General features: G+C 35.5%; 1 non-coding gene across 1 annotated transcript; it reads left to right on the top strand.

The window, feature by feature from the left end:
- Positions 1 to 12,419: 12,419 nt before the first annotated feature.
- Positions 12,420 to 12,526, top strand: LOC136215885 (small nucleolar RNA R71). The gene has a single exon (XR_010682888.1). It is a non-coding gene; the product is annotated as a small nucleolar RNA R71 (small nucleolar RNA).
- Positions 12,527 to 14,246: the final 1,720 nt, after the last annotated feature.

Raw genomic sequence — 14,246 nt, forward strand, 5'->3', positions numbered from 1 at the left:
TCCGCCTGGTTCGTCCCCAAACCACACAACGTATGTGGAGAGTCAGCTCTGATACCAATTGTAACACTATGTTCCAATACCATGTAGATATTGTCTGCTCTGGCCCAAATCCAACATATTGGGTCTCACGGCTTTAAAACGCGTCTGCATATATTGGATTCACATCTTACTAATAAGCCACAATCACTCCCTCTATGTTTCTGATGTGGGATTCAGTTCATTCCTGCCCCCATCGCCATCCATTAGGGCCGCTCCTTGCTCAGGTCTTCTACCATGGCACCACCCACTCCAGACCGGGTCGTTACAAACTTGGAGTCGCTGCAATCAACTGCACACCCATGGAAGGGCAAAATGGTTGTTTTATAGACTGAAGCTGAATTTTAGGTTCCGCAATACGTATAATATCAGGTCTGTAAGTAGAACAGTAAGTGAATAGAGTGCATTGAGTGTTATTGTTGCCAAGACCCCTGCAATTCCAATAGACAACTATCATTGGTTAAATTTAGAGGGCACTGTTGAGCGATTTCTACAAGTGCACGGTATACGCTTGTAGTAATAAAAGATATCGATCCCACAGGGAACGTTTTTTTTACAAAACTTATTTACAATCGGTTAAATTTACTTTTAGGTTTATGATATGGAAAAATCGTTTAATCGGTTTTGGTTTTGAAATTGCTAGAATGAGAATTAGATTAGAGTATGAAAACGTTAGAAAATATTCTGATTTAAGAATGAATTTGCAAGATAGGAACTTTTAGTACTTTTTAGAAAAGTAAACGAATGTATTTGTTTGCATTAAGCAAAGAAAACAACTTTAAACTTTGTACGAATTATAAAGATGAAATAAATGACGAAACCTCTAATTAATTGGCTTTGAACATGACAAAACCCTTTCGGGATAGTTGCCCTTAATCAAATTAAAACTCTTTCGAGATAATAATTTGCCTAAGTGTTCAACAAAGTTTCCTTGTAAAGATTTTGGATTAAATACGTTTTAATGAAAACATCAGCAGTCACTTTAGTGGATTGGTTACCATAAGTGCTGCATAAAAATATATCGAATAGAACGGACTTTATTAGATGAAATATAAATTGATACAAGTTTACAGAGAACATGGAGGATGGAAACATTCGACGGCTTGCAAGTGAACGGGTTGATCAATCCTTTCCTTAGGGTTCATTAGAGTTTGTTAGGCTCAGGGGCGGATCCTCTACTCAATCTTCTCGTTGAATCTTCGTAATAGAGACTGGGTCGGTCTACTACCAAAATGAAAACTAAACTGGAACAATGACTAAACGCTACTAAACTTGTTATTATTGAATAAACAATGTGTGTACAGCATATTGCTTTTTACAGAATCACAATCTAACTTCTGAATCACTTGATTCGGAATTTCTGCATAAATTCTATACTAATCTCTTTTTTCTACATATCTTCAACTCTCCCTCAACTCTTTATTTATAGATGTTGAAGAGTCTTGATTGAAGTGTCGTGTCCGTTGTGAAGGATCGTGTCTGTTGCGAAAGGACGTCTTTATCCACCCGAACGATCGCGTTTCGTCGAAAACGAAAGTGTGTAACTATGCCTCCAAAAACTCCTGCTCGTACCGAGAATATTAAATTCTCTACCGAGAATGGGGGAGCATCAATTGGTCTTCAAATGAAGGAAGGAGAAGCTGGGGAACGCGTGTCGCGACCATGAATTTGGGGGCCGCGGTCGCAGCACGGAACGTTTTTTGGTTCTTCTGCTTTCGTTCGCGTCCTCGATTTGGCGTTATTAATTTCTGTCGTCTTCGACTCCTTTTGTAGGGTTTTTCTTCTGTTTTTGAGCTCTTTTCGTTCCTATTTGGATTTTACCAAATATTTATGTACCTTACAAGAAAGAAACATATTCGAGAGTAAAAGCTTCCTAAACAGTTATAAATAACATAAATTCGTAGCAATATTGATGTAATTATTGATGATATTTTAGGTATATTTTGGGCTTAACAAATCTCCACACTTAATCTTTTGCTAGGCCCGAGCAAAATTTCACTGAATTTATTTTAATAAAACATATATCTCTGTATTACCTTTTGAATTAGTTAAGCCGAAAAGACTAGCTTCGCATGGCAAATTTATACGCAAAACACTAAACTAACTGAGTACAATATACGATATATCATTCGTCTTGTATTTCCAATTTTGAATTGAAGCATTCGGGACGATATAAGCACGCATGTTTTTGAGTCTTTCGTCTCAAGGCATTTCAAAGCACAAAATTTCCTTTCCCAAACCTAAACTAATATATGAGATATATTAAATTTAAATAAGTACTTGGGTTAATTATTTACTTAGTTACGTCCGAGATAAGGGTGGTCTTGATCGTAACCTTATACGTATTTTATTGCTTTGTGTTTGCTTAAGAGGTATCGACCATGCCATGGGTGGACGCAATCGTTACTTTAAACTTATACACGCTTATAATTATGCTTTTAAACGTTCCTTCCATACCTCGATTGTGATAAGGGTGGTCGCAACCGTGGCCAAAAGTAAACGGTACTTAATTTTCTTCCCTTTCATACCTCGATTGTGATAAGGTTGGTCTCAATCGTGGCCAAAAGTTAAGAATTCATCTAATTGATAAATTAATATGAAATATAAAATTGAATTTGGGAAAAAGAAAGATAGCACATTCATCCTATATTGACTTAAAATTCAACATGTATTATGGCTAAAGTTTCCTTAAAAACTTCAATTGGTGTTAATGTAAGACGAAATCAAACTGAGCTAAAAAAATTGTTAGTTCAATTTAATGCCTATAAACCTAATTGAAAACTTAAAATAAGATTTATTGTATCATGAATTGCATGATATAAAATAGAGATTGAAAATAAAGAATTTTTGAAACTAAAATACATTTACTCGAGACAATTTTACTTAAAATCGTATCGGAGATTTGTGAAAAATTTGAAAAATATTACCCGTATACGTATAGAAATATTTTTTCTAACGATAATGATAACCTAAACAAATAATCATATTAACTTATGGGTAATTTATAAATATATGAAAATGTGTTGCAATACATTAGTGTTGCATTTGCATAAAAATTAATATTCGTTGCATTTTTTGTTCGTTTTGCAAAATAATATTTTCGTTGCATTTATTCGTATACGTATAGAAATTGATATATGTATGTCTCATCCCACACTTAAATTGGACCATGTCCTCATTGGTGCAAAAATAATGGAGAAAACATAAAAAATAAATACGAAATAAGGCATACGAAACGAAGATGGAAATAGTAGGAAATTAAACATTGAACATAAAATTAAAAAGAGAAAATGTATCAAACATATGAAAAATAAAATTGTACCAAATTATAACAAGATAAAAATAAAATGAAATGAAAACAACCTATGCTTGAGGCGGGGAATCCAGAGGTGTAGGTGAAGTCTCCACATTGCGGCGTCGGAAAAAGGAAAGCATCCCATGCCGAGTCGATCTATGCTCACGCCTCAAAAGGTTGAGGTTGTCATTCATCACCATATTATTTTCTACCAAATCATCAATTCTTAAATTCATTTGACGATTGTTGGAATTGATTTGGTTCAAAATCCTCCGCAAATCCACCGGATCATCCGCTTGAGGTGCTTGGGGTTGTGGTTGAGCTTGAGGTTCATCTTCCTCTCCTACCGCCTCTCCTCCGCCTTCGGTACCTGCAAATTGAGAACTTGAAGTGCCACCACCCATAGTGCCACGAAGGTGGGCAATACGGGAGGCATACGAAATAAAGACGGGGGGACCTTGTGGAAGCAATAAATGAGTTCGCTCAAGAGCCGAGATGTCCAAAAGTGGAACATACCCACGGTAGGTGGACATGTCAAAATCAGCCAATTCACCCCGAGCTCCCAACACAATAGCGGTGATAAAATTACAAAGAGGGATCTGAATGGTAGTAGCCCTCGAAGCACGGAACAAATTATCGAACAACATACCAATGCTATCAATCCTCAAACCTTTAAACAAGCTATCCAAAACATATAAATCCCGAACCTGAACCTTTGAACTCTCAACACGCCCAAACAAGGAGAAACTCAAAAATTTGTGAAAGAAGAACACACAATTGTCCTTAATCAACTTGCTTGAAGTGTTCTTGGAATTAAAATAGTCTTGGTCTGAAAGAGTTTGCCAAACCGCATCATTATCAAAATCTTTAGGCTTATCATAAAAATTAGAGGTAGGGAAACCAAACATATTTCCCATTGCATCATAATCAATGGTGTATGTGATACCATTATTCCTAAAAGAGATTGAGGTTTTCTTCTTATTCATGGTCAAAGTGACCAAAAATTCCACCACATATTCATTAATACGCGGAAAACGCATATTAACGAATTCTTGCCAACCCAACGCCTCAATAAAAGCATCAATTCGAGTAGAGAAATTCAATGTTCTTACCGAATGGAAGTCTAAGAAGTGCATATCCACAAATTGGCGGTTGGCTTGTGAAAAATGTTTGAAACGAGCGGCTTCTTCCTCCGAAGCGATGTCAAAATAAGCTCCACATTGAACCCGAAGGCGATTAGCTTCCGTAACAGCGGGCTTGTTACCAACACGCTTAGTCCTAACCATGGTGATGGTGTTTAGTGTTTTTAGGGTTTGAGAAGAAGAAGAAGAAGAAAAAGGAATTGAGAGAAAGAGTAAAGCTTGAAGATGAGTTTGGGGGTTTGAATTGGAAGTGATTGAAATAGAAAAGAGGATAGAAATTGGAGTAAATAAATTGGGAAGAGTAAAAGTAGATTTTTGGGGAAGAGTTTGGAGTAAGGGATTGGGTAAAAATAGAGGTGATGTGAGGTTTGTGTAAGAGGTAGGGTTATATAGGGTGATTAGGTGAATGTATAGGTAGAATAGGAATAGAAATAGGCAAAAATATTGGCAAAATCAGAATCAATAGGGCATAAATCACGCGTGTCACGACCGCGAATAGCAAAGCCGCGGTCGCGGCACGCGATTTTCATGGAATTTTCCTCCTGAAATTCGTCCATGTTTGCTGCTCATACCGAGAATTATTAATTCTCGGTAGAGAATTGGTCAAAATGGCCTATCTGGGTGCCTATTGACATGGCTTGTGCAATTTTGTTGATGATTTGGTTCCTGAACTTAATATAAAGTGTCCCTGCACTTAAAAACTAAAATAAATGACATTAATTGCAAGGAAAATCAAAGGTTTAACCTTAATAAATTGAATTAAAGTGTAATAAATTGGTTCATGAATAATTAATGAAACTTAAATGTTCATTTATTCATATAAGTTAAAAGAATCATATTAAGTGCATAATAAGTGCATATAAATATATATTAATTATAGGAATGTAGTCAATTGAATGAATTAATGTTTTAAACTCAATGAATGAAGTTTGTGAAAATTGGATTAAGTGTGAATATATGTGTTAATTAAGAAAACCATGATTTGTTCAATATTATAGATTTTATATAGATTTAACCATGATTATATAAGAAATGTAACCAAACATATATCTAACCTTGTAAAAATAGTAAATGAACTAAAATGAAATAGAACTTTATTGAATAAAACAAACTATAAAAACAAAGAATGAAATGAAATAATACAAAAACACACAAATATTTACAAAAAGAAAACCTATAAACCTAAACTATTCTATATACTCATCCCTATCAAGTGGGATATTTCTGGCCTTAATACGATCAATTTGAAACTGCACGAAAGTTTCACGTTCCGGTGCAGACAGAAAGTGAGGCCCTGCTCGAAAGACACGTTTTACAAGTCCTTCGTGCTCGAGAAACTCATAGTCAATTGTCAGGAAGAATTCATCATCACTCCAGGGAACATCAATGGTACCCTTTGTACCAAGAATTATTCCACAGATTATATTGCCGAACCCAATCTTCTTATCCTTGGATCGAGAAGCGACGACAAGACCCTCCATCAGGATCTTTGAAGAATCTACTGCATTTCCCTGGAATATATCTCCAAGGACATAAAGATCTGTGTCACGGACCACACTACTGAATGTGCGACCGAATAAACTGTGACACAGGAATTTGTGCAGATACGGCATGGAGTTGGAGCGAAAAGAGTGATTATAGGCGAGTTTTGAATTGAATCGCCAGAATCCAGTGAGCATTCTCCAAATGTCCGAGGATGTCATGTCTCTTCCAGGATGACGTTTGATTGTATCACTCGGGGGAAAACCAAACCAAGCATGCAACTCAGGATAGCCGAAAGTAAAGATTTCGCCTTCCCGACGAAAACTGAGACGTACTCGTCGTTTATTAGTGAAACGCACGGTACAGAAGAATTCGAGTATCCAGTCGCCTATTATTGGAAATCGCATTTGGGTGAATTTTGTCCACCCTAGGCGTTCCATATAGCGGCTCATGTCATTAGTAATGCCTAATTGGCTGTTAAGAAATTCATCCATATACAACATTCCGGTGAAAAATTTGTAACGGTGATTCCAATAACGCCTACCTTCATCGTGATTGAAGATAGGAAAAGGCGCCCCATATCGCTTGGATAAGTCTGGGCGTTTGTTGCTTGAGGCAGCATTGTGCCTTGAATGTTTGTATTTGGTAGGCATGGTGTCGATTTGAAAGAAACAAAGTTTCTGTTACGAAATAAAAATAGTGTTTTGAAGAAATCAGAGTTCTGATAAAGATGAAAAGAATTGTAACAGAACATGAATCCTCTAGGACTAATTTATAAGAGTTTTAGATGAAAAGAGGTGTTGTTTTAATCATGAAAATGTATAAAATGACACCTTTCGGGAATGAAGAAACTTAAGGTTTCAATTGTCAAGAGGTTTGTTGAAAGGTTTAGGTTGATTCAGGCCTGAGTGTGCAGGAATTTCGCGTGTCGCGACCGAGAATAGCAAAGCCGCGGTCGCGACACGCTGATTTCCTTGCAGAAATCAGGCGTCGTAAGCCATGTCCTGATTCACGGTAGAGAATTTATAATTCTCGGTAAGTTCAGAGAAAATCTAACCTATTTGGACAAATCTGAAAAATAGAATTCTCGGCAGAGAATTCCAAATTCTCGGCAGAGAATTGCCTGAAACTTCAATTTCAATCTAATTTCCTAAAATTAATTCTAAAATTATGAAATAAACATATTTTATGCATATAAATCATAACATAAAGTTATCTAATCACAAAAATTGGCATTTGAAAAAAAATAAAATTAAATTAAAAATAAAAATAAAATAAAATAAAATGAACAAAAATATAAAAAGAAAACAAAATAAACTGTGATCGAAAAACTGAGTGATTTATACGTCAGAAAATCTTGTTACGAACGAAATCTCTAGTTGTGAAATATTTTCGTAATAGATTTTACATCGATTACCATTAACTTTAAAACGAATTCCGTTTGGACCTTCCAGTTCTAAAGAACCATAATCGAATGTTTTAACGACTAAATATGGTCCTATCCATCTGGACTTAAGTTTTCCTGAAAATAAACGAAGTCGTGAATTAAGTAACAACACTTTATCCCTAACATTAAAGTGTTTGACTTTAATTTTGGCATCGTGCCATTTTTTCACTTTTTCTTTATAAATTTTTGCATTTTCGTAAGATAGATGGCGTAACTCATCTAACTCATTTAAATCGAGCAAACGTTTCTTACCTGCTTGTCGTAAATCAAAGTTAAGTTCCCTAATAGCCCAATAGGCTTTATGTTCTAATTCGACAGGCAAATGACATGCATTTCCATACACTAAGCGGTATGGAGTCATTCCTATTGGTGTTTTAAATGCAGTACAGTATGCCCATAACGCATTATTTAGTTTACAAGACCAATCTTTTCTTAAGGATGAAACTGTTTTCTCTAGAATCCATTTGAGTTCTCTATTTGATATCTCCGCCTGACCATTTGACTGAGGATGGTATGGCATTGATACGCGGTGGCGTACTCCATATTTTTTCATAAGCGTTTCAAAACTTCGGTTTATAAAATGAGCACCACCATCACTAACGATGACTCTTGGACAACCAAATCTACAAAATATATCGTCAAGAAAATTAACAACAACTTTAGAATCGCTCGTCGGGGTTGCAATTGCTTCAACCGACTTTGAAACATAATCAACGGCGACTAATATGTAAGTTTTACCATTAGAAGGGGGAAAAGGTCCCATGAAATCTATTCCCCACATATCGAAGACTTCAACTTCTAATATGGTTGTGAGGGGCATCTCATATTTCCTTCCTAGATTTCCTGTTCTTTGGCACTTATCACAACGAGTAATAAATGAACGGACGTCTTTAAACATCGTAGGCCAAAAGAAACCACATTCAAATATTCTAGCTGCTGTTTTGGTAGCTCCATTATGTCCTCCATAATAGCTAGAATGGCATTCCGACATTATGGATTCATATTCATTTTCACCGACGCATCTCCTAATTATCCCGTCACCACAAGTTTTGAACAGAAAATGATCTTCCCAAAAATACTGTTTAATGTCGAAGAAAAATTTCTTCTTTTGTTGGAAATTTAATCCTTCCGGAATAATATTGGCTGCAAGATAATTAGCAATATCTGCATACCAGGGTGACATGACACTTTTCATTTGATAGAGATGTTCATCAGGGAAATCATCTTGTATACCGTTAGTTTCACCTATGGGATCGTTTTCATCTTCAAGTCTCGATAGATGATCGGCGACAAGGTTTTCTACTCCCTTTTTGTCTTTTATTTCTATATCAAATTCTTGTAACAATAAAACCCATCTAATTAGACGTGGTTTTGCATCCTTCTTAGCAAATAAATATCTTAATGCTGCATGATCAGTGTAAATAATAACTTTCGAACCTAACAAGTATGACCTAAACTTATCACATCCAAAAACTACAGCTAACATTTCTTTCTCAGTGGTGGTGTAGTTTAATTGTGCACCGGAAAGTGTGTGACTTGCATAATAAATGACATGAAGTTTCTTATCCTTCCTTTGTCCTAAAACATATCCGACAGCTAAATCACTTGCATCACACATAATTTCAAATGGTAAATCTCAATCGGGTTTAGCAATAACAGGTGCACTGACTAAAGCTGTTTTTAATGTTTCGAAAGCTTTAACGCAATCTTCATTAAAATCAAAGGTAGAATCTTTCATGAGTAGATTAGTGAGTGGTTTGGAAATTACAAAAAAATTCTTAATAAATCTTCTGTAAAAACCGGCATGTCCTAAAAATGATCTTACTCCCTTAACAGTAGTTGGAGGGGGTAGTTTCTCTATTACTGAGGTTTTTGCTCTATCTACTTCTAATCCTTTTTCAGATATTTTGTGACCTAAAACAATTCCTTCGTCAACCATGAAATGACATTTTTCCCAGTTTAATACCAAATTTGTTTCTTCACACCTAGACAAAACTTTATCCAAGTTTTCTAGGCACGAATCAAAAGAATCTCCATAAACTGAAAAATCGTCCATAAAAACTTCCATGATATCTTCAATGAAATCATTAAAAATTGCAGTCATACAACGTTGAAATGTTGCAGGTGCGTTACATAGACCAAAGGGCATTCTCCTATATGCAAATGTTCCGTAAGGACATGTGAAGGTTGTTTTATCTTGGTCATCCGGCTAAATGTATATTTGAAAGAATCCGGAGTAACCATCTAGAAAACAGTAGAAAGCGTGACCAGCTATCCTTTTGATCATTTGATCAATGAAAGGAAGAGGAAAATGATCTTTCCTAGTTGCTTTATTTAGATTTCTATAATCTATACAAACCCTCCAACCAGTGGTGGTTCGCGTAGGTATTAATTCACCTTCTTCATTCCTTACAACAGTTATGCCTCCCTTTTTAGGTACACAATGGATTGGACTAACCCATTCACTATCCGAGATAGGGTAGATGATTCCATTGTCCAGAAGTTTAGTAATCTCATTTTTTACTACTTCTTTCATATTCGGATTTAGGCGTCTTTGCCTATCCGCTTTAGGTGGCTTATCTTCTTCTAAGTGAATTCTGTGCATTACGATGCTCGGATTAATACCTTTTAAGTCTGAAATTTGCCAACCCATACTTCCTATCCTATTTCTAACAACTTCTTTCAATTTCTCTTCTTGGACTTGTGTTAATTAGTAGTACGATTTTGATTAGCATTAGCATTATTATTATCTCTCCAGTTAAAGTTAGGATGATTTCTCCATCCAGGATTATATGTATTGGAATAAGGGTTATTATTTTGGTTTTGCCCTTGGACAAAATTTACCTGTTCAACCAGTGGTGGTTCGCGTAGGTATTAATTCACCTTCTTCATTCCTTACAACAGTTATGCCTCCCTTTTTAGGTACACAATGGATTGGACTAACCCATTCACTATCCGAGATAGGGTAGATGATTCCATTGTCCAGAAGTTTAGTAATCTCATTTTTTACTACTTCTTTCATATTCGGATTTAGGCGTCTTTGCCTATCCGCTTTAGGTGGCTTATCTTCTTCTAAGTGAATTCTGTGCATTACGATGCTCGGATTAATACCTTTTAAGTCTGAAATTTGCCAACCCATACTTCCTATCCTATTTCTAACAACTTCTTTCAATTTCTCTTCTTGGACTTGTGTTAATTTGTTAGAGATAATAATAGGTAGAGAATCGCCTTCGCCTAAGAAAGCGTACCTCAAATGACTTGGTAATTCTTTAAGTTCTAATTTAGGTGGAACTATAGTTGAAGGCGGAACTGGTCCATCTTCTCGAATCAAAGGTTCTGGTTCCTTATCTTCTAGTTCCTCACTCATTATAGGTTCTATTATTTCTTCTTTTTGAACAATGTCATTTACACATTCCTCAATTAAATCAAGTTTCATACAAGCGAAATCCTCCATAGGATATTTCATCGCTTGATTCATATCAAACTCAATCTTATCATCGCCTATTCTTAAAACTACTTTCCCTTCCGACACATCAACTAGAGCACGTCCCGTGTTCATGAACGGTCTACCAAAGATTAGCGGACAATTTACGTCATAAGCAAAATCTAAAATAACGAAATCGGTAGGAAAAATAAATTTGTCAACTTTAACTAAAACATCCTCAATTATACCGTATGGTCTTTTAGTGGTTTGATCCGCTAATTGCAAAACCATATTGGTACGTTTGATGTCTTCTTCTAAGCCTAACTTATTAAAAATAGATAATGGCATCAAGTTAATGCTTGCTCCTAAATCACAGAGACAACTGGGAAATTCAATATCTCCCAATTTACACGGAATGGTAAACATCCGGGATCCTTGAGTTTTGTGGGCAAATTACTTGACACAATCGAACTGCAATCTTCAGTTAGCGAAATGGATGAAATTCCTTCCCAACTGATTTTCTTTGAAATTAAATCTTTAAAGAATTTACCATAATTGGGAATTTGTGTAATCGCATCCATGAATGTTAAATTAATATGCAAATTCTTAAGTTTGTCTAAAAATGTTAAAAGTTGTTTATCATAGTCCTTATTGCGGACTTTGTGTGGAAAAGGTGGTTTGGGTACAAAAGTTTTTGTACTAGAGTCAATTGGTGCATCTTTTTGTTTTAATGTATCTTCTCTGGGCTTCGATAAATCAGTTCTAGGTAAAGTTGAATTTCCGGGCATTTCCGGGCCTAAGTAATTTTTCCCTAAACGAAGAGTGATAGCCTTAACATGCTCTTTTGGATTTTCTTCCGTATGGCTTGGAAGACTTCCCTCTTTGCGGGATGGAATTGATTTAGCGATTTGTCCAATTTGAATCTCCAAATTATGGATGCTAGATGATTGGTTTTTAATAAGCTGATCGAATTTATTCTCGATCCGTTTAAAACCATCGTCGTGATTACTTATTTTTCCGCTCATAGCATCAATAATTTTGTCGATTTTAGAAGATAAAGTGCTAATCGTATCTCTGGATTGATTTTGATAATTAGTAGTACGATTTTGATTAGCATTAGCATTATTATTATCTCTCCAGTTAAAGTTAGGATGATTTCTCCATCCAGGATTATATGTATTGGAATAAGGGTTATTATTTTGGTTTTGCCCTTGGACAAAATTTACCTGTTCAATTTCACTCATACCTTCGTAATCCACATCTGTTTGGATTGGCTTACCATTAGAATCACACGGTGCCATAAACCTATCAATTTTGTGCGATAAGGCAGAAAATTGGGCTTGCAACATCGCTACTGGATCAAGATTCACTATACCTTTAACTGATGATGTTGTTGAGGATGATGGTTTCGCTAATGGTACGTGTCCACGTTCCGCGGGCCACATACTGCTGTTGATTGCCATTTCCTCCAAAAGTTCTCTTGCTTGGGCAGATGTTTTCTTCATGAATAACCCTCCAGACATAGCGTCCAATGAACCTCTAGTTGTAGCATTTAGTCCATTATAAAATGTTTGCATTAAAAGTTCAGCGGGCAATTGGTGATGTGGGCATAAACGTTGAAGTTCTTTAAAACGTTCCCAAGCCTCATAAAGAGTTTCATTATCATTTTGAGAAAAAGATGTTAACTCTTTAATGACTCTTGCGGTTTTTGCTAAAGGAAAAAATTTTGATAAAAATGCTTGGGCTAATTGCTCCCAAGTCTCAATTGATGCGGCTGGCATAGAAGTTAACCATTATTTGGCTCGATCCTTCAAAGTAAAAGGAAAAAGGCGAAGTTTGATTGCTTCTGCAGTTACATCAGTAATTTTAAAAGTGTCACAAATTTCTAAGAAATTTGTCAAATGGGTATTAGGATTTTCGTTAGGTAACCCGTAAAACGTTACATTATTTTGCAACATATTAAGCAACGCATGCTTAATTTCAAAATGATGTGCATTAATTTGGGGTCTAACTATACTGTTTGTTACACCGGCCACTCCTGGCCTAGCGTAATCCATAAGTGTGGCCATAACTTCTGGCTCGGTAATTTTAGTTTTTATTGGGGTTTTGTGTTTTCTTTTTCTTTTCTTTCTTGTTCTTTTTAAGAGTTCTTTCAATTTCTGGGTCAATAGGATCTGGTGACGTGCCTGAACTTCGAGAACTGCGCATGAACTTGAAATTTCGCACGAACCGAAACTACCTACAAAACAGAATTTGAAAAATAAATATGTTAGTAATTCAAAATAAATAAAATATAAAAGTTTGAATAAGTATGAATAAACCTAAATTCGTAATAAAACACGAAAAATTTTAAAATTTTGTCAAAAAATTTTGGCGTTCCCCGGCAACGGCGCCAAAAACTTGTTGAGCGATTTCCGCAAGTGCACGGTATACGCTTGTAGTAATAAAAGATATCGATCCCACAGGGAACGTTTTTTTTACAAAACTTATTTACAATCGGTTAAATTTACTTTTAGGTTTATGATATGGAAAAATCGTTTAATCGGTTTTGGTTTTGAAATTGCTAGAATGAGAATTAGATTAGAGTATGAAACCGTTAGAAAATATTCTGATTTAAGAATGAATTTGCAAGACAGGAACTTTTAGTACTTTTTAGAAAAGTAAACGAATGTATTTGTTTGCATTAAGCAAAGAAAACAACTTTAAACTTTGTACGAATTATAAAGATGAAATAAATGACGGAACCTCTAATTAATTGGCTTTGAACATGACAAAACCCTTTCGGGATAGTTGCCCTTAATCAAATTAAAACTCTTTCGAGATAATAATTTGTCTAAGTGTTCAACAAAGTTTCCTTGTAAAGATTTTGGATTAAATACGTTTTAATGAAAACACCAGCAGTCACTTTAGTGGATTGGTTACCATAAGTGCTGCATAAAAATCTATCGAATAGAACGGACTTTATTAGATGAAATATAAATTGATACAAGTTTACAGAGAACATGGAGCATGGAAACATTCGACGGCTTACAAGTGAACGGGTTGATCAATCCTTTCCTTGGGTTTCGTTAGAGTTTGTCAGGCTCAGGGGTGGATCATCTACTCAATCTTCTCGTTGAATCTTCGTAATAGAGACTGGGTCGGTCTACTACCAAAATGAAAACTAAACTGGAACAATGACTAAACGCTACTAAACTTGTTATTATTGAATAAACAATGTGTGTACAACATATTGCTTTTTACAGAATCGCAATCTAACTTCTGAATCACTTGATTCGGAATTTCTGCATAAATTCTATACTAATCTCTTTTTTCTACATATCTTCAACTCTCCATCAACTCTTTATTTATAGATGTTGAAGAGTCTTCATTGAAGTGTCGTGTCCGTTGTGAAGGATCGTGTCTGTTGCGAAAGGACGT

Source organism: Euphorbia lathyris, chromosome 1, assembly GCF_963576675.1.
Source record: "Euphorbia lathyris chromosome 1, ddEupLath1.1, whole genome shotgun sequence".
Classification (NCBI taxonomy): Eukaryota; Viridiplantae; Streptophyta; class Magnoliopsida; order Malpighiales; family Euphorbiaceae; genus Euphorbia; species Euphorbia lathyris.